Below are 21346 nucleotides of genomic sequence, written 5' to 3'. Positions count from 1 at the left end.
CTGGCATGATATTTAGATCTTGGATCCATTTTTATTTTAGTTTAGTGCATGGTAAGAGACATGAATCTAGTTTTAATCTTTGGAATGTGGAAAGCCAATTTTTCCAGTACCATTTATTAAACAGGCTATCTTTCTTCCAGTGAGAGTGTTTGGCCTCTTTGTCAAAGATAAGGTGGCTGAGTGTGTTTGGAGTTGTTAATAATTGAGTTTTAAATAGTAAATCTTTGCCCCAGAGAGTGACCAAGAACAAGGGCTGCATGGTCATCCTTTGACCTTCTGGGCTCAGGCAGACAGATTAAAGGGAATTTGCTTTGGTGTGGGATTTAGAGACACTAAGTCCTGGATAGTGAGTATCAACAGAGACATAAATGTAAGTTTGCTGAAAGATTCATAATGAGTCACATCCACTTGCAAATTTCATTGTCTTTTAAATGAGGGGATTGCCTGAGGAGTAGATTTTATTAATCACTGTTGTTTCTGAACTTGAATCACTGTAACAGATAACAATTACAAAATTTAACAGAGAAAATTTGAGATCAAGAGAAATATAATGTTTTAGCATAATGACCATTATGACAATTATTATATTAAAACTATTAGGTTTTTCTTATCTTTGGTTCACATTCAAGTGTTCATTTAGTATAGGACTGCTTATCAGTCAGTTTCTTTCACTAATTACAAGATATTAAATGATACATACAGGTAAGAGAAAATCAGATGCTTGAGCCTAAAAAAGTTTACCAACATAAACAACTTTAGCTGGAAGTAAATGTTTTTAGTTCGCTTCTTTGGAGGTGTGTACACTTGGGAAACACAAATATACCATGTACTTAGTAATAATTGGTGTAAGCTACATAGAACTCTTCACCCATGTTTAGTTTCTACTCTTTTTTTCTTCATATTGTTCTATGTTAGTTTCTACTCTTAAGACAAATTTTAGACTGCTTTAACAACTTTTATAAGATGTAACTAACTATATTAACAAGGATTAAGGGTATTTTTACAGCACTAGTAAGTGTGGAAACAGTGTTAATGATTACAGACAGACTTACTCTGCAGTATATAAATGTATCATATTTATACAATTTCAAAATGCTTCTTTAAAACAACATAGAACATGTGTGTATAAAAGATAATTATAAAAATATTTCTTTAACACATGTAGATCAAGTTTATCAACTTTAAAGAGATCATTTTGATCATTTTATATGCTTAAGGGCTAAACATACATTGTATAAAAGGGATTACCTATTATTTTCCTCATATGTATTAAACTTACATAGTCTTAACTCTATAAATTTAACTTTAAACTTATGCTCATAGCACATCTTATTTTTAGATATATACATATACAAAAGTGCCCAAATACATGAATTTAATTCATCGTACAATTCCAAAAAAGATAGCTACATTCATGTCTGTGCAGGAAAGATGGTTTTGGTCACGGTCATCCCCTGATGTTTGCAAACAGAAACAAAATTCTGCTAAACATTTCTTTTTGCAAACAAAAGCATCTATGAATCAACTCAAAAACAAAATTGTTTCAAAGGATCTGAGGACATAAGTCAGTCTGATCAATATAATCCTCAGTACAGAGACAGAAGAGATGATAATTTTGTCTACATAAGATTATCTGTAGCATGTATTTGAAGTATAATGTAAGAATTTTTAATTTTACCAATAATATAAGATTTTTTAAAAAGGAGGCTAAATGAAACTGATTATAGAAGCAAATAGCATATGGGCAGGATAGGAATACAAAAATGTAAGTAGAGCATGCATGCTCTGACCTAGATAGAGAAGAAAGGACTGAGGCATAGCAAATATTCATGGTTCACTAAATATATATGAGATACATGAAGCATCCCACTATTTATACGGTGTTACGTCAACCGCTCGATGTTGACACAATTCCAACTCTATTTGTCTGGTATCCAAGAAATGCAAATGAATCCCAGAGCTATCCATCAGGCTAATGGCTGAGATACAGCTGCTGGCCAGGCCAGCACACTTGTCCCCACATTTTTCCAATATACAACTCTGTATGGGTTCCATATACCCTCACTCTCATGGACCCCTTTGTTCAGACATCTAGTCTGATTCTCACAGCCACAGCGGCAGAAAGAAATGCGGATACAGAGTGGGAAGAAACAGGAATATGAACATCGCATGATCCATATTCATAAAGTATGATCCTCCCACTCTGCTGATAATTTATCAAAAGTATGTTAATTACCTTACGTCATCTCTTCTCACTGTGTGTTTTACTTTTTAATGAACTGTGATTGAAGCATTTCCCTTGGAGGATGAGTCTTTCTTTTCTCTGGCCTCTGGGATGGCTTTTCCTAAGTGTCTTGGAGTTAAGCCTGTGCAAACGATGTGATTCTGTTTGGAGGCTGTTGTAATCAGGGGTTGTACACAGAGAACAATTCAGATCAGGACATGGAGTTTATAATATTTTTATAATGGTCACCAGAAGTTAACACAGGAGAATGCAGGAAATCTATCCGCAACACCAATGACATAGATTAATTAGTCAAGAGTCTAAACCGCATGGCAATGTCCCACATGAGTCCAGATAAAAACCCAGAGCTCAGGACAATGCCTCCACAAGTCCAACTGGAAGTCCAGAGCCCACAAGAAGGACTCACACCAGTATCTTTTATGGATTCATGCTGGGAAGACCCAAGGGTCAGCGGTGAAAGCCAGAAAGTCTATGCCAGCAGGATGAAGGAGCTGTGCTAGTGGGATGAGGGTTCTACACTGGAGCCGAGAAGTCACACGCACAACAAAGAGCGGGGGTGTCCTGAAAGGCACCACAGCTGTCCTCAGCGACACAGAGGCCCCGAGCTCCTCCGACAACAAGCACAGTCGGGTACGTGCCAGGAAGCAGTGTGACGAGTTCATCCTGGAGATCAGGTAGCACATGTCTTCCCCTCCGGAGCCAGGAAGCAATGCTCAATGTGAAGACCAAAGCTTCTCTAGCAGAACCAACAGCTCAGACAGCAACTCGTAGGAGAACCAACAATGCCTCCATAACGCCTCAATCCCTCTCAACACCTCTCTTCTTCTCCACCTATTTATCCTGGCAACCCTCCTCAGGTGGAGCATCTTCTCTCAATGCATGCTGATGTAATCCAGCTGGCGTTAAGTTGACCACTAGTTATCAAACCATAACAGAGGCTCATTAAATTTGTCATTTAGCACACAGGTTGCAAAATTATGTGTAACGATCCCTGGATCTGATCAACAGGGATTCCAGAAACTAGAGATAAATAGAGTAGCTGGTCATGCTTTTCATTATCTCTCATTGAGGAAGCAAGCTATCTGTTGCTCAGTGTAGAGAAACTGCACTGTGTTGGACTAGGAGATTTATGAAATTATTTCCTGATGCATGAAAATAAATATGCATGTTGCCATGATGGCACACATCTATCCCACAGTCCCTAGTCCCAGCTTCCGAGCGGGACAAGGCAAAAAGCTCACTCGGCCCAGCGTAGGCAAAACAGCAAGACCCCACCTCAAGAAAAAATTAAAATTAAAATCTTGTGCTGCACTATGAGATTACCTGCTTGATGTGTGCCTCTTTGTAGAAACTACTCCTTAAGTAGCAGACATGAGGCAGAGACGGTAAGCTAGTCTTTGGTAGAGACAGCTCTGAAACTATATTTAAAAAAAAAAAAAAGCAGAGGTCATTGCTAATGGTGTATAACGATTTAAAAGACACAGTAGTCCTAGTGCCATATTTAGATTGAATTAAATTTGTTCTGGTCTGTCCACTCATATCAGATTTGAGGACACAGACCTCTAGAACCAAAAATAGCAGGTTATACCATGGTAACCATCCTTACTTTCCTATTGACTTAAGCTGAAATCCTGTATTACTTACATTGTCTTACTATGACTGATCTTAATTGTATCTGAATCATAAGACTATTGGTTGGCCTTGACTGATCCTATTTGAAATCCGTATGCGTGTTAGAATCAACCCTAAAAGTAGAGGAAACTACTCTGAGCATGACAGGATGTAAAGGATATCCATACTGGTATGAATCAGTAACAGCTCTCAAATACTACAATGCAGTCAAAGATAAGTTTTTATAAAAATAGGTGATAGTATATTTAACTATAATAAGCCAGTGTTGTCGACAAATCTATTGAAAATAACAAGAGAAAACATAGTAGCTACGGAAGATCATTTATATTATAGTTTTGTAAGTCTTATCCATTGCATGTTTATCTAGGAAATTGTTTCGCTGTCTTGTTATGAATTGGTTTTCCCTATAATACAGAGAAGATAGGAACAAATACTCTGAGGAAGAGACCTAAAAAACCCGAGGCTTATTTTGTAGCATTATAATATAAATTCTAGCAATCTATTGCTTGCTGATTAAAATGACTCTGGACTGGTTTCTTCAGCTCAACTTCAGCATATGCAGAGATGGGGACGGCTATCACAAAGAGAATGAGAGATGCGATGGTAGTTGGAAATGTCTTCCCTAATTTGGAACTTGAGGACCTAAAAAGACTCCATCATCCTGTAATGATTTGATTAGTTCTATAATATGCAATAAGTATAGAAAGTGGGTGAAGTTAGGGACAACTATCTGTAAGAAGCTAGAGACAGTTAGATAAGGTAGATCTCCAGTGGACTTGCTTTGAAATCTGTATTTCTTTAAATTGTTTTTTTTTTTTTTTAAATGTTCTGTTCTGTTTTGATATGGTTAACCTTATCCTCTTAGAGATGTAAAACAAATAGGTGGGACTGATAATCATATTACGGAGCTTTTGTTCGGCCATAGAGCAGAATGGTTTGTAGGGTCACTTTTTTGAATGTCATTCTAAATACTTTAATTCTATAACCTAAACAGCCATTTCGAAGAAGACAATTTGTAACTTATCAACTGGCAATTTCTTACCTTTTGTTTGTCTGTAATTTAGTATTATTTTTCTACCCTTTTATTCTTTAATCTCCATGTATTTTTTTTCTTTTCTTTTTTCGTTTCCTTTTCTTTAAATAAAAAAAAAAAAACAAAAAACAAAAAACAAAAAAAAAAAAAAAAAAAAGAAACTACTCCTTAGCATCCTCATTCTGGCATAGACACTGTGTGGGTGCTTGCTTGTTTGTTCGTTTGGACAAGGTCTTGCCATGTGGTCCAGGCTGGGCTTGAACTCACTATGTAGCCAAGGTTGATCTCAAACGAGAGGTGATCCATGTGCCTCAGGTCCCCAATAGCTAGAATTCTTATAATATCTCTTTCTCTTGGTGAGATAGGAGTTGGGGCGAGGTGATGCTGACTGGACAGGCAGGATCTGTTAATTGCAGGATTCCAGAAAACATGCCCAAGACGGTGTCCAAAAGCCCTAGATTTGGACTTCTCATGAGAACATGAGTGGATTTTCTTTTGCTTTTGTTTTTTTCTTTTCTTTTCTTTCTTTCTTTTTTTTTTTAATCGAGCAAGTTTTCAACAGCGTGGCCTCGACATGACAGCAGCCTGAGGAATGGGATCCCAGCACTGCCTTTCAGGACCCACAGGTAGAAGTCCTCAAGGGTTTCCTCAAGATCTGGACTGTACAGAAGGACACAGAGCCCCCAGAGAGCTTGCTGTCGTGGCCTTCCTCCCAGGAGCCAACCCTGCAACTTCAGATGTCTTGCTTTCTCCTCTCACTTGGCTCAAGCTCACTCTTCAGAGCCAGTTTCTCTCTCACCCTTCACCTTTACTTTTTCAAATAAATGTTGCCATTGCTTTTTGCTTGTTTTATTCAATTCTTTGTTTCAGATGAGAAGAATCTGTAATCCACCTCCAGAACGAGAGGTGAGGAGTTCAAAACCCAGGTTACTTTTAGAAGGAGCTACCCAACAATGTTGTGATTTTTTAAATTTAGGACCTAAAGGATTGAGGTCAGTTCCTCATCAGTGTGTATATTTGTATGATTTTATTCCTATAAAGTGTAATACATTAGGATTTTAACCTGATATCTGAGATTCTGAAGCCAAATTACTCAGGTATGAACACTGGTTTTGACATTTACTATTAAGTGATCTCAGGCAAATATCTTGATCTCTCTTAAGTTTCTTTATTTGTCAAATAGAGATAACTATAATATTTACTCTAATATGGCTATAATGAATATTAGAGGAACAAAGAATGATATCTTGCACTGAATAAATGTTAGCACTCATTATTTTTTATGAATTGACACGTTACTCTTTATGAATTTTCTCCCCAATCTGACATCAGTACAGTGTTATTCGACATTTCTTTTCAAGCCAGGTGCACTCCTATAATCCCAACACTCAGCAGGCTGAGGCAGGAGGATCATTGTAAGTTTGAGACCAGCGTGGGCTACAAACTGACCTCAAGGCCAGCCTGAACTGCATAGGGAGACCCTGTCTCAAAAGGACCAAAAAAAGAAGAGAAAGAAAAAATACTTTTCAAATCACACACTCTATTTCCAAGGATTATGCTTAGAAGAAAAAAATATCTTCACACCATTTTCTTTCCATGAAGGTCTTTGCCTTCACAGAACGTGTAGTCTAGTGAGAAGGCACACATTAAATGAACGATCATATACATAAGGATAAACCCAAACCATAGGCATTGCTATGTGTTACAACAGAAGGTTGATGAGAGGTTATAATTAGAACACCGATGTAGCTTTTTCAAGAAAGCAATGATTGCAAAATAAGTATGAGTTAGGAAAGAAGGGAAAACACGAAAAAGATTTCAGGGCAAAAAAAAGAGACCTTCGTGGTTTAGGAAATGAGGAAGGGGCACTATGGCTGGGACAGGAAGAAATACAGTGGCCTGAAATGAGACTGGAGAGCGAGCAAGGGATCGCAGACCATGCAAAACCCAGGACAGTCAAGTGAGTAGAACCCAGAGTGGTCAGATCTTGAAGGTCAAGTGATGCACTGTGGCTCAGCATGGCCATAGTTAGAAATGAGGGACTTAGATAGTGTGAAAAGATTCTTGATGATAGGGAAAGAAGTATTTGTCTCACTTTCCTATGTATACTAATCCATTAGTTTAGTCAATTTCCCTTTGTGGAAACATAGATAACTGTTGGGAGCCGCAACAGCGCTAGTTCACTATGCGCAGCGGTCATGCGGCCTGTAGGAAAAGGCAAAGCCTGAGCTAGATTACCCCTCCCATCGAGTGAGCCAAGTTGGCGCCTGCTTCCTGCCCCCTGATTGCCCTGGCGACTTAAACAACCCGCTCTGTAAGATAGTCTGCCTAGCAACAACTGATGTTAGCCAGTCAGCCCGCATCGCGCGCTTTGAACTGATTGGCCACTGTTACCCTATAAAAGTGAGTGCCTCTCCCGCTACGAGAGAGAAGCACAAAAAGAGATAGAGGAAGTCCACCGGTAAGAAAGGACTGGTGGCAGAGCGGAGGCCTCGCGCGGCCCACGCGGAGACAAATAAAGACAAGGTTGCACACCGCCAGACTTTGTCGTGTGTTTTTCCTGCCAGCCGGGAGCGACACCGACAGATAACCAATAAAGAATGATAGAATTGTATGACCATGTAAATATTCCTAATGAATGAATGGGTACAAATGGATGCATGCTACTAACATCACAATAAGAAAAGGAGAGACATAGCTGGGGGCGGCTGTAATCCCAGCACTCTAGGAGGCAGAGGTAGGAGTATTACAAATTCAGTCTGAACTTGGAAAATTCAGTTGAAATCCAGTCTCAAAATTAAAAAAAAAAAAATTTAAGGCTGGGAAAGTGCAAAGGTCCTGGATTCAATTCCCTGTACCATGAAACAAAGAGAGAGGACGAGAGAGATACATTGTGTATCTCCTAATACATAAGTAAACTAACATCTGTGAAGTAATCTTGTAAAACACTAAAGTTGAATATGATAAAGCATCTGAATCCAACTACCTGTTAGAGTTTTCTGGCGCAATAGAGGAGCAAAAAGTAAAAAAAGAAAAGAACACATTTACTGAGGACGCGGAAAGGAGCACACAACCCCTGGCGGCTGGGCTGCCTCCTTCAACTGGATTCAGAGAGGCAGAGAATTATGTGACCTTTGATTGGAAGTGGTGCGTGGGGTGGACATTGATGATGTGTGAGGAACTGATGGAATTTTCTTTGCATGCAAACAGGAAGGAGAGTTACAATTAGGCTGAAGAAGGAGGAAGTGGTGAGCATTTCCACTTTTGGCTTTCCACCATGTTAGACCACCGCCCTAATTGTACAGCAATTTATAGTAGGGCAAGAACCTTTCATTCCCATCTTTGTATGGTTAGGAAAAGGGCAAAGACTCTCTCTTACTACTTCTTGCTGGACAGGAGCATCATGTTGGGGCTTAGGAGGGTTGATGGGATGACGATTGATGCCCATATAGAAGCTGGTACTGGTGTTTCAGCCAGGACAAGGAGTTTCTTGTTGGTGAATGCTCACATCCTAGATTGTAGAAATACAAAGAAAAGGTACAATAAGAAATCATGTCAGTATCATAATTGAAGGACTCAGGAGAAGGAAAGGTGCCCTTGATCTGAATGTGCTGTTCCATCAGGATCATGGTAAGGAAGAATCTGAAAAATAAGCTTGGAATTGGGAGGGGTGAAGTTACAGGAGGCAATTGTTTCCCCATCTGAAAGGGTAAAAGGACTTGTTCTTGGCCTAGGGGTTGAGCTGGGTAGAATGGGAAGCGTGAGAAATATAAGGCCTGGCAGCTGAATCATGTTTGGGAAAATATAGAGTAGGGGTGGGGAGGACTGCGATAGTGTCACTATAATTGAGAGGAGGTCCTAGACCCAGCGGGACCTCTTGTTTAGAGTGCAAGGGATCCAGAACCAAATAGGATGACAAAACATGAGCTAACCTGAAAGTTGTGGTTGTGGGCCCTTGGAGAGATGGAGATGGGCGGGAGATAGGAGATATGATGACATATCATATGAGGAGTTGGGGTTAGGAGAGCACCACTTAGCTTGAGTGATGTGGAATGAGGAAGACAATCCAGCAACCTTGACTACCCTTGAGGTTCCGAAGAAGACCAGGAAGGGGCGACTCCACTTTGGTTGCAGTCCTGCTGAGTGATTTGAGAAATAAAGACTGAACCATTATCTGACTGGATACTTTAAGGTAGATCAAATCCTGGAATGATTTCTTGTAACAGGACTTTAGTAACTACATCAGCAGTCTCCCTGGTTGTAGGAAAAGCTTCTATCCATCCTGAAAAAGTATAGATAAAGATAAAAAGATATTTGAGAGTTTTGTGGTGGGGCATGTGTATAAATTCTACCTGTCAGTCCTGACCAGGGTGTATCCACAAAATTCACAAGTAGGAAAGGAGGGGTGCTATGTGTCCCTGAGGAGAGGTCCTAACACAGAGATGACAGGTGTGAGTAATCTGAAGAATGATAGCCCTCGGAAAAGGATGTGTAACTACTGGGGCTAAGAGTCTATACTGGGCCTATGATCCAACGTGGAAACAGTTGTGTAAGTCAGTGATGATGTCTAAGGCCTGCTGATTTGGAAGAACAAGTTTTGATTCCTGGAAAATCCATCCCAGAGTGTTTTGTGTGTAACCTTATCTATGAAGTAAGCTATTGGAGGAGACCTTTACCTAAAAGGGATGTGGGACATGTTGGCACTGCCCAAAAGCTATGGGTGAAGAAGACAGTTTGGAACCTGCATGAAATAGGCCCTGTTTGAAAAGGCTGTGTAGGTTGACAGTCAATACCCATTTCAGAGACTGAGGATTTAATATAACAGCCTGAAAACTCAGGAAGAACACTATGTGTGGCCTCCATGTCTACAAGTAGAGAGTGTCTTACCTGAGACCTCCAGTGAGACTTGGGGCTCTGAGAAGGACACCTTAATGGGGGCTGTGCTGAGCCCTATAAATCTTCAGCAGCAAGTCCAAGTAGATCAGTCAGCAATGAATCCAGTGGTGGTGAGATATCTTGTGAGGGCAAGGAGTTAGAGGATGGCTTACCCGCTCTCTGGCAGCTAGGACAGTTGCTCTTCCAATGGCCCTTGAGATTGCAATAGGGGCAAGGCCCCAGAGGAACGCCGGGGTTGGGGCACTCTCTTGTTCAGTATCCTTCTTTGTCGCACTTGAAGCATGGTCCAGGAGGGGTTCGGGTGGCTCTACCTTGGCTTTACCTGTCTTAGAGCCTGAAGTACCACTACTAAAAGATCATTTTGTTATTTTCCTCCTTTTGAGTTTTATCTCTGTTGTTTAAAACATGAAAAGCCATATTAAGGTCTCCCTGTGGGGTTTGAGGGCCAAGTTTAGACTTTTGCTTGGGATCTGGCCCACAGTGGTAAGTATCTGTCTCCTCCAAGTCACAAGACATGTGGTCCTCTGTGCTGGCTCCTCTGAGGCCCTAGCCCTGTCTGACTGCCTGTAATATTTTTGACTGACCTGCCTGTAACATTTTTAACTTACCTGCCTGTAACATTTTTAACTTACCTGCCTGTAACATTTCTCCCTCTGAAGGAGTAACCCAAACTGCCATGAGAGGTAATGGGCAATGACCGATCTGGCTTCTTCAGGTTGAAGGGTGTCAAAGTTATTGAATGGTAGTCAGGGATACTCTGCAGAGCTTTTAACTAGTGGCCCTCAGTAGATAGCAGGCATTTCATCTTGGATAGGAATACAGCTTTAAGTCTAGAGGAGACAAAGACAAAGAATCAATTAAGTATGCATGGGCCAAATGATAAAATCAACAGGATAATTATGAGTATAGTTTCCAGCAGTGGCTTCCCAAAAGGAGGATATGGATAAGGTCCAGGGAATTTTAGAAACTGACATGTCATTCATTTGTCATACACACAGTTAGATTTTACAATTGTGTGAGTACCTCCTGTGCTGTTAGAATGTCTAATGCCATCTGATTTTGGAGGATGGCCTGTTTCATTAATTTTACTTTTTTATTTAGGAGAGAGATCACCTGTGGTGTCATTTAAGGCCAGTTGAGCACAGTTAATTATGGCCCCAATGTGTGTCATATAACCTTTTTCTGGAAAAGATCTGGTGGATCCCATTAAAGGAATCTAAAAGGAATTTTGTATATTTGTTATTGTTTTTATCTATATGATGCCTTGGGGTTTGGCATCTCCTAAGCAAAAACAAACTTTAACCAAAGCATGTATAATCAAAGTATATACACAAAGGCATGTACAGTAGGGCTGACAGTTAAGTTTAGAAACTGTTTCCAAATTTTAGCAATTGTAACCCATTGGCTCTTAGATTCTTTTGTTGATGGACATTACATACATTATTGTTGAAAAATTATCATTTGACTGGTGAATTCATATTGGTTTGGCTTGAATCTCTTGGCTGGCGCACAGGAAAAAGGTAGATGTCTGGATCTGAAAGAAGATTATCATCATAAACAATCCCAATTTTATATTTGAAGGCATAAATGTACCACAAGATTGACAATAATGTATTGTTTTAGCCCTGTGAAGCCTTTATATTAGCATATAAAGCATATATATTATATATATATATATAATATATATATATATTTTAATTGGTACCAGAGATTGAACTCACAACCATGCACTTGCAAGGGAGGTGCTTATGGCATAATATTTTTTTATAACTTTAATTGGGGTGTCTCCTATAAAACTATAGAGATTATTGGGGCCTCCAATTAATGAATAACAACTGGTTAAAGTTACCAGGCGGCCACTTTCTTATCCATTAATTGAAGCCTTGCGGGGCATAGTGTTGCACTCCTGTAATGCCAGCACTCAGGAGGCTGAGCTAGGAGGATCACTGCAAGTTTGAAACCAGCCTGGGCTACAAAGTGAGCCCAAGGCCAGCCTGAACCACATGGTGAGACCCTGTCACAAAAAGGAAAAAAAAAGCAAGAAAGAAAAATTGAAGCCTTGTCCAATCTCTCCTCACCCCAAGGACTTTGTTTAAATTTTAGCTCAGGTGATACCATGATTTTTAAATCTATAACTCAAATAAAGCTTGATTAAATGATCTGAAAATGCAAAAGAAAAAGAGAAAATATTGTTGAGCTCAAATAAAAAGGAACAGCTGTTTACAGCTGTTTACAAATGGACAAACATGGACAGATGACCTGTATAGTACAAACAGACTGGACAAACAGACAACAGATATACAGACTGACAAACATCTTATAAAATCAGAGTACACTCAAATATATTTGGCCAAGTTAAACTATAGTAAATAGAGAAGTGTAGACTTTTTTGTAAGTCAATTAACAGTTCTCTTGAAATAAGAATAGCAGAAAAGGAACCTAATTTATGGTTTATGAGACAGGTCAGTGAGGGAAAAATGAACATGAATATGAACTAGTCCCTCAGGACCAGCCTGTTCCCAAAGGACTGAGGCTGACAAGGCTGAAGAGTGGGAGATGTAGATGGCCACTGACCAGCCAAATGCCCAGCAGGTGTCTGTGGGCAATTACAGGGTAATCAACCATAAAATGGTCACTCATCACCATGTGACACAGAAGCACAAGATGGCAACTGTTTACCATGAGACTCACAACAAGATGGCTGCTGCTGATCTCATGATGGGGGAATGACAAGATGGCAGCCATTTACCCTGTGACCTGTCACAAATTGTTGGCACACTGTCACATAGTGGAGAACCACAAGATGGTGGCTGTCCTCCTATGAGTTGCAGCAAGATTGCTGCTGAGGACAATGTGGTATGGGATTGCAAGATGGTGATCAAATACCATGTGGCCTGCTAGGTGGCTGAAACATTTGAGACCGAGTGTGGTGAGTTGGTAGGGAGAACGGTGACACAGGAGCATAGGAGAAAGAAGAGCTGTCCGATGGAATAGATGGCTCAGGTAAAGAGGATCGAGAAATCTCAGATTAGAGAGAGGAAGGAAGGGAAGGGTTAAAGGCCCCTGGGTGAGGAAAGGGGAGAGGATGATGCAGAAGGGTGAAAAAAACCTCTGGCTGAGAAGGCCACGGGGTTGGACTTGGGAACATGGAGGAGAGGGAATAAAGACAGGAGGCACATCATCTAAGGGGTCCGCTGGGGAGGAAGGGACAGACCCTGGTACAGTAGAGTGAGCCAGAAATATTTGGGCCGCCACACATGACTGAATGAGAAAAGAACATGTTCTCAAAGTGATAAAGGCCTGTATATAAGGAGTTTCTGCCAACTTGCCACCTTTGTGACACAAGTATAAATAAAAGATCAACTTTTTGGTTTTTATAGCCTTCTTGAGGCCAAGAGCACCAAGGTTATGAACCAGGCACCCCAGAGGTGTGTTTTTCAGGGGACAGGAAATGGTATCCCCCATAGTGACCGAATTAGAAGTGAGCCAAGAATGCCTCAGGATGTAAGAGCTTTACCTCTCCCCATAAGGACGTAAAAGCTGTCCTGGCTCACACTTATCAACTCATCATCTGTTTTGAAAGTGTAACAAGAAAGGTCCCAACACTATTCTCATTGGCTGTCACCGAGAGTGTGGGGTGGGGGCCCAGAGAACAAGTGGGTAACAGTTTTGCCTCGGGCTGTCCTGCACAACGAACAGGAAAGAAAACTGCTATCCCTTGTCCAGGGCTGGCAAAGGATAGGCTTTCTGACACAAGCTTGTGAATTTTTAAGGCGAAAAATAGTTTTGCCTCAGTTATGCAAGGAACGTGAAAGCTGTTAGCCACTGAGAAACTGAAACAGAAAACCTCGGACGGAAGCTCACCTATGATGAATGAAGTGGGATGAGGTGGATCAGTGTTGGATGTAGGCTAGCAGTGGCAAGCAAGTAGATCCCAGAGGAAGGAAAAGTGGCTCACAGACAGAGCAAGCTCAGAAACAGAGGTGACTTCTAGGAGCTAATACACTCTGCCAGTCCAAGTCATGGCACCAAACTGTTAGAGTTTTCTAGCACAATAGAGAAGCAAAAAATAAAAAAAGAGAAGAACACATTTACTGAGGATGTGGAGAGGAGCACACAACCCATGGTGGTTGGGCTATCTCCTTCAACTGGATACAGAGAGGCAGAGGGTTATGTGACCTCTGACGTGGCACGTGGGGCAGACATTGATGAAATGTGAGGAACTGATTGGAATTTTCTTTGCATGCAAACAGGAAAGGGAGTTGCAATTAGGCTGAAGAAGGAGGAACAAGTGGTAACATTTCCACTTTGATCTTCCACCATGTTAGACCACCACCATAATTTATAGTAGGGCAAGAACATTTCACTACCTATTTACAGAAAATTCAGAGGACAAAAGGACCCAACTTACAACATCTAGAATGCGGTAAACACCACAGACCAAAAACCTAGTCTCTTAAAATTTTTATTGGAAAAGGAGAGAAAAATATGGAGGACTTAAAAGTCACATCAACCAAGCATAGTACAGTTCTTCAATAAACAAACAGACAAACAAAAATAATATATGGCAAATCAGTATAGAAAGAAAGCAAATCAGTTAATGGTCGCTAGGACTGAAGAGCTGGAGAAATAGCAACTGCTAAGGTGTGAGTTTCCTTTTAGTTGATAAAAATTTCAAAAAGTTCATTGAGTTGATTACACAACTCTGAATATATGAAAAACTATTGAATTTTACATCTTTTTTTGTGTGTGTGTGTGTCTTTTTCCTTTTTATTGGTACCGGGGACCGAACTCAGGACTGCCTGCTTGCAAGGCAGGCGTTTATGCCCCAGCCCCCTGAATTGTACATCTCAAATGAGTGAATTGTATAGCATGTGAATTACATCTCAGGTAAAACCTCAGTATACACATATATATGTATGTGTATGTATATGATATATATATGTATATATATATCTCAGTATATACATATGCATATACTGTGTATACATTATATATCCTAAGTATATTGTATATATAAAAGAAGAGATCCAAAGATGGAGTAAGGAATTAGCCAAGGGATGAAGTATTTCTTCACTGAAGGAACAATATTTTCAATGCAGAAAAAGCATGACATTTGGCACAATCTGACTTAGGGAAAACCAGATGCCAGCCCTTTTTGGCACCCAGGCAGAGAGACAAGACGAGCCAACATCCCTCCCTGACCCCAAAGTGACCAACTGATCCAGAGAAACACAGGCTGTGATGAAAGCTAATGAGATAAAATACAACTTAATGTTTGTGGTGTTTGTTGTTTCACTGGTTTTTCAGGCCTAAAATCAGCAGTTTGATCCTCTATTCAGAGGATAACAATACTCAGTGTAGCATATATGGGGGATCTCCTTCTGAAGGTGGTGGCCATTGTTAATTCCCTATTATTTTGTTTTGAAATCCTGTATAATTGTCATTGTTTTGTTTGGTTGGATTTTATTCTGTTTTATCTTGTTTGATTTTGCTGTATCTGATGACATGGGCAGCTATTTCAAAGATAACAAAATATGGTAGCCATTTGGAATTTACTATTATCTTGTTTTGAAGTCCTGTATTGTATTATTTTGTTTTTATTGGTTCTATTCTGTTTATGTTTTGTTTGCTTTTACTATGTCTCAAAAATAGTAGGCAGCTATTTTGAAGACAAGAGGCATTATGCTAAGTATTGTTGATTTCCTATTATCTTGTTTTGAAATCTTGTGTCACTTACATTGTCTAGTTTTGATTGGCTTTATTCTGTTTTATTTTGCTTGGTTTTATTCTCGTTAAAATAAAAATTTTTTTTTAAAAGCATGGCATTTTAGAAGTAAAAAAAACCTTTTTGATCTGCATGTTCCTTGAAGGACAGCTAAGCTATTTAGAAATATTATAGGTAGACAGACAGGCCAGTCCTTCGAAAAAGGTCAGTCCTTTTCCAACTGTATTTGCTTCTTCAACTATGGCTAAAGAAATACCTCTGGAAAATCAGGCCTCAGGACAGAGAAATGATGATACCCTCATACTTCCAGCAGCGTCAAATATTCTAAATAGGCATCAGTCACCTGAGGGGTAGGAAGGACCAAAACCAGGAAACCTCCCTTCCGGGAAAAGGCTTGTTCAATCCAATTACACTTTTTTCTCCACTTGCTTCCTTATTTGATCCCCATTTAATCAACATTACCTAAGGGGTTATACTCATAACCTTATTGATCATAGTTTTATCCCACCTTGTGATTTCCCATTGGTTCAGTGTTATCCAAGCAATTATATGTATAATCTTATTAGTTGACTGTAGTTTTCTCCCACCTTGTATCTGCCTCACCTCATGGCTTTGCCCTATAAAATTTCCTTGAGAAGGGAGGAGGTGTACCCAGGACCACCTACTGAAGACTCCTTTCTGTCTCTCTTAGAAGCTGTCTTTCCTTCAGTAAATACTTCCTACTCTTAACTGCCATAGTTCCTAGAATTCATTCTTTGATTTTAGAGAACACAAACGCGGTGTATCAGGCATCTAGTAGGTTGAGAGTTATATTTTCCTTACATTCTTTGGGTTATTTGGAGGTCTTTGTTGGTACCTAGAATTCCCTATTATTTTGTTTTGAAATTAAGCAAGCGCTGTGCACTGTGCACTGTGCACTATATTCCTGGCTATCTGAACCACATATGTCATCCCTGTATTATAGTGAGAGATGAAGCTGATGATATTGAAGGGCACAGACCATGGAGCGTTATAAAAGACACACTAAGGGTTGGGGACTTTATCCTGATAACAACAGGAAGCCATTGTTGGGTAACAAGGTTGCCATGCATTACAACTCTCTCTAGCATGCAGACAATAAAGAGAGAAGACACAGTCTATTTGAGACTCCCGCTAAGTCTTACAACTCTCTAGGTGCAAACTATTGGCATCTTACTTTAGGATGGCTGCAGTGGATATGGGCACGCTCATAGGACTTGTTGATTGATTCAAACTGGGATGCTGTAGGGTAGTAAAGTCGCAAAGCAAACTTCCTAACTGGGGTGAGTGAAATGGGAACACTAGAAGAGACGCAGACTGTAGGGTGAGAGCGTTGCAACAGTTAATTCTGGGCGCTCTCACACACGGGCAATAAAGTCACAAACCAACATGAAAGGGTTTGTAGAGTTTTTATTGAAAACTACATAAAAGGCTGGGGATTTAGCTCAGTGGCATAAGCGCCTGCCTTGCAAGCAGGCAGTCGTGAGTTCGATCCCTGGTACCGATAAAAAGACTACATAAAAAGAGCAGGGGAATCCGAAAAGTGGGAGTGACACACGGCCCCTTGGTGCGTTTTTTGTGGAAAGTGGAGTACCAGGCTTGCTCAGCTGTTCAGTGGCCTCCTCTCACAGGTGGTTCTGTGAACTTACCTCCTGGAATTCAGACTCTAACCTTACAGTTACTCAACACAGAGATTTAAAGGAAACTGGGATTTTAAAGAAAAACTGGTTATTTTGCATTTTAAATTTCTGGAAATTCAGGAATGTAGTAGGGAGGGACTACAATTCCCTCCAGTAGAGAGGGGATTGTATTCCCTGTTGCCAGAGGGTGTTCTCTATTCAAACTCCCAGTTCACAGTCTAGTCTTAATTCTAATCAATATGTCTGATCATCACCTCTATCTCAAGCCCTGATCCTAGCTAACTAAATAAACTACTTTTCTACTGCAAGGTTAATTTTTGTTTTAACAGTTGGACAGATCAACTCAGGAAGCAAAGTTGACCCATGCATTAATGGGATAATTCAAGTCAGACTGGAGATCTTTCTGGTGAGTACAAAGCATTCTTGCTTTCAAACACGTTTTAGACTAAGTCATTGCCCACAAGGGTCTACAAATATGGTATACCACAGAAAACGTCATTTAGGACAGAATTTTTTATGCCAAACAGCTCATGGCTGAAATAAGATCCCTGAAATTGGTGCAGAATTTGAATTCCTCAGAATCATCCACGGCAGGTTAATAATTAAAGGTTCCTCATACTGTCTGTTTCACCTGTGTACAGGATTCTGATTTCACAAAATCCTCCCAGCTGTATTATTTAACCTAGTGTCAAAGGTGTACCTATTCCAGCAACCCCATGGCAAGTCTCTGCTAGCCCCAGAAGAAAGAAGTGGGAGGTTTCCGAAGCCACAGAAACTGACCCTACCCAAAGCCAAACACGGTAGAAGGCTCCCGCAATAGTTAATCTTCGTGTCTTTCTCACACCTCTTCAGACCTTTAGCACTTTGCCCTTAAAGGCCCAACGGCCATTTGTTGGCCAACAGATTCTTGAGATCTGAGGCAGAGGTGAGATGAAGTATGATAAAGGTTTTAAATGTGAGCCAGAAGGAGAAAGACCAAGGGAAGGAACAGAAGAGACAAAAAATATAAAGAAAGCAGTGTGAAATGTAGCGGCCACCAGAGTCCCTTGAAGCACAATTAATGGAGAGTTTAATAGCCTTTTACTGATTCTTATTACACGTCATAAGAGAAGTAGACTGATTTGACTACTTTATTCCCACCAGCTACTCCTCTGGTTGTTTTTCCTCTACATACAATTTCACACACACAGGGCTTCCAGTCCCAAGCACCATCGAGCCCTACTTGGAGGCTACCTTTGTCTCCTAGGTAAGCACTCTGCTTTCTTTCCCTTTCCCTCGTTCCAATCTCCGCAAAAATGTATGGGGCAAATCTGCATCTTCCTGATTTTTGCCCATCTCTGAAATGGGAATGATAAAAATGATGGGAATACCACTAAAACTTTATGGACCAGGTTGCCGCGAGGACTAACTACGCATATCTGAAACCTTGTTGGAAACTGCAAAGGCTCTACAGTGAACCTATTTTTAATTGCCTTTATTTCTAAAGTAAATTTTATTGGTTAGAATTCAAGTGGTCGGCAGTTTTTGGCTGTCTCTCAGGAATAGGATTAACGTGAGTCGTTGCAAAACGCTTCAGAAGACAAATAAATCCACTATTTCAGCGGGACGCCAACCCATCTTGCACAAAGCCCTTTGGAAAGAAGTCTCTCGGTTTAAAAGCTGGAGGTGTGAGAAACAAAGAATGCAAATGCAGAGCGCTCAAGGCCATCAGTCCTGGCGGCCGGCGGGACCCGCCTCCCGGCACCTGGGGCGGCTGCGGCCGGCCTGGGGACCCGACCGCACGGGAGGAGCGCGCCCGCCCGGCCGGGTAGCTGGGCCTGCGGGCAGTGGGAGTTTGCACGCCGCGCGGCGGACTCGGCAGGTGCGGGAGCTGCGACTCAGGGGCAGCGGCGCGCGCCCGAGGGAAGGCCGGCGAAGTAAGTGACGGCGCGTGTGACGAACGCCAGGCTCGCGGCTGGGGAATTGGCGCGCGTTCTGCAGCCGCCTCGTGCTGGGGCCGCGGAGGGGCCCGAGTGGGCTCGGGGCCGCGCTTCCCGCCAGGCACAGAGCGGTCCTCGTGGCGCGGCGACCGTCCCACGGGCCCCGTCCTGGACGCAGGCCCACTCGTCTCCCTCCTCCGGGAAGGCAGGTCGGGGCGCTGCAGAAAACACCGCGAAACAATCGGCGCGTCTTTCGTTTTCAGTTGAGAGAAAAAAATACAGATTAACGCTTCTGGCCCCGCTAGCGTGGCGCTGGCCGGCAGGACAGGAGACGGAGGCCAGGCGGGCAGAGCGCAGGGCGCGCTCGCTTGAGGACGGCACCCACAGGCAGAAATGCGCGTGCAGCGTCAGGGCCCACGGCGTCGCCGGGTCACACGGGCGCCACGGTCTGAGGACACAGCGGCGTGGGCCACAGTTCAGGTCCGGACACCGAGGGCCTCCTCTGCGCCTGCGCAGAAACCTCCTTCCCGCTCCCATCTGAGCCCCGCCCCCGAGCCGCCCCGCCCCGCCCACCTCCCTTCCCCTTCCCTTGCCCCAGCCTGGCCGTCCGCGCGGAGCATTCTGGGACACAAACAAAGTGCCCCCCGAACAGGCTGGAGTGAGCGGAGCGGCAACGGCGGCGGCGCCGGCCGGCACGCGCGCGGCGGCGGCTCCCTTCCTCCCGACCCCCCTCCCCTCCCCTCAACCCCCTTCCCCTCCCCTGTCCCGCCCCGCCGGGAAAACGCGAGCCGTCGCCGCGCTCCCCAGCCGCCGCCCGCCCGCCCTCGGCCAACGGCCCCCAACGGCCGCTGCGCGGCTCCCCGCGCCCCCTCGCGCCTCCCCGCGGGCCCCTCCGGGCGCCGGGGCCGCTCTCCCGGCCGCCGCCGCGCTCCCCGCCATGCCCCAGCGGCGGGCTGCCCACGGGCCTAGGCGCGGCGGCCCAAGATAGGGTCCCCGCGCTCCCGGGGGAGGAGAGGAGCAGCCGCGCTCCGCCCCCTCCCCCCGGGCCGCCGCCGCCGCCTCAGCCTGGCGGGGAGGAGGAGCAGCAGCAGCAGCAGGCCTCCCGGCCCGGCGCCCGCGCCCGCAGGTAACGGGGACGGGAACGCCACGGCGGGGCGAGCGGCGCTGCGGCCAGCGCGGCTCGGGGCGCCGCCGGGGACCTACACGGCCGGGCGGCGGGGGGTAGCTGGGCTGTCACCCCGCCCGCGCGAGAGGCTCCCCGCAGGTCCCCTTGGGGCCGTCCGGTGTAGGGCGGGGGAGCCTGGGCTCGGCCGCGGTCCGGGGATCCTCGGGGGTGAGCGCGGCTCGCGCGCCCGTCCGCCCACCTGGCCCGCCGCGGGCGGAGCCGCTGCCCCCCTCTCACCTGGCCCGACCGCGAGCCGGATCCTGCTCAGTCTCCTCCCTGCTGCTACCTCTCCAGAGCAGGAAAAGAAAAGATGGCACTTGTTTTAAAAAGAAAAGAAATGCAAATAGCTCTTTTTCTTTTCTACCTAAGGATCACACTACGTGTAGTCATTTTATTGCCAGCCTAACCTGAAAGAGGGATTACTTGCAAGTGCAACAAGAACGCTAGAACTGATGAAAGGAAACTGCATGTGACTTGTGTTTGAACCCTAACCGGAATTTAGTGTGAGGCCCATCGGTTTCACTGGAGCACCTTCTATAGAAATGAAGACATAATTTCTTTTTTATTTATAGGTTGATCATCTGTTGAGGTTAGGAAAAAGTTCTCCTTAACTTATTTTTTCTGTTTTATTCAGACATAGGCTAATACTAGAAGCAAAGTACTATGCACTGTATGATAAATATCAAAGTGTTTGGATAGCTCAAGAGTTCGATGATTTCCTTTTGCCTACCGTTTCAGTTGCAGTTCTTAAATTTGAAACAAATGTATAAGTCTTTACACAAATGTATAAGTGTTTTGCCCATTATTTTACTTTAACTTCCAGTGGATTCACAATATTAATTTTGTCTAGTGTAGTTTTCAGTATGAGGGAATGTGAAAATGTGTTTCAGATAGCTACATTGATCTATTATGGAAACTAGAGTTACTCATTTTATGCAACATGGTAGGTGTTTCACGTGTGTAAGCTTCTCTGAACAACCTAATGATGAGGTTATTATTTGAATTTTATAGATGAGACAGAAACTTGGTAGTATTAAGTAACTTGCATTAGGCTACAGAAGAAGTAAGTG

The 21346-nt window shown here is 43.0% G+C and overlaps 1 protein-coding gene and 1 long non-coding RNA gene across 7 annotated transcripts in view; one reads left to right on the top strand and one right to left on the bottom strand.

Annotated features, from left to right (window-relative positions):
* Positions 1 to 1223: 1223 nt before the first annotated feature.
* On the bottom strand, positions 1224 to 20699 carry LOC134477652 (uncharacterized). Its single transcript, XR_010049743.1, has 5 exons — positions 20514 to 20699; positions 11246 to 11340; positions 8290 to 10636; positions 3569 to 3663; positions 1224 to 3159 (listed from the first exon to the last, which is right to left on the bottom strand). It is a non-coding gene; the product is annotated as an uncharacterized LOC134477652 (long non-coding RNA).
* Zbtb44 (zinc finger and BTB domain containing 44) overlaps positions 20015 to 21346 on the top strand; it is a 61099-nt gene continuing 59767 nt past the window's right edge. The window contains exon 1 of one of the 6 annotated variants that reach the window (XM_063256091.1): positions 20015 to 20237. The gene's annotated coding sequence lies outside the window, so the exon portion shown is untranslated. The remainder of the gene's footprint in view (positions 20238 to 21346) is intronic. The other 5 variants (XM_063256092.1, XM_063256093.1, XM_063256090.1 and 2 more) reach the window with 5 other exon arrangements.

The sequence above is a fragment of the Cavia porcellus genome, unplaced genomic scaffold, assembly GCF_034190915.1.
Source record: "Cavia porcellus strain 051 isolate PalLab524CR breed Dunkin Hartley unplaced genomic scaffold, mCavPor4.1 scaffold_9, whole genome shotgun sequence".
NCBI classification, from domain to species: Eukaryota; Metazoa; Chordata; class Mammalia; order Rodentia; family Caviidae; genus Cavia; species Cavia porcellus.
This window is presented reverse-complemented; position numbering and strand designations above follow the sequence as displayed.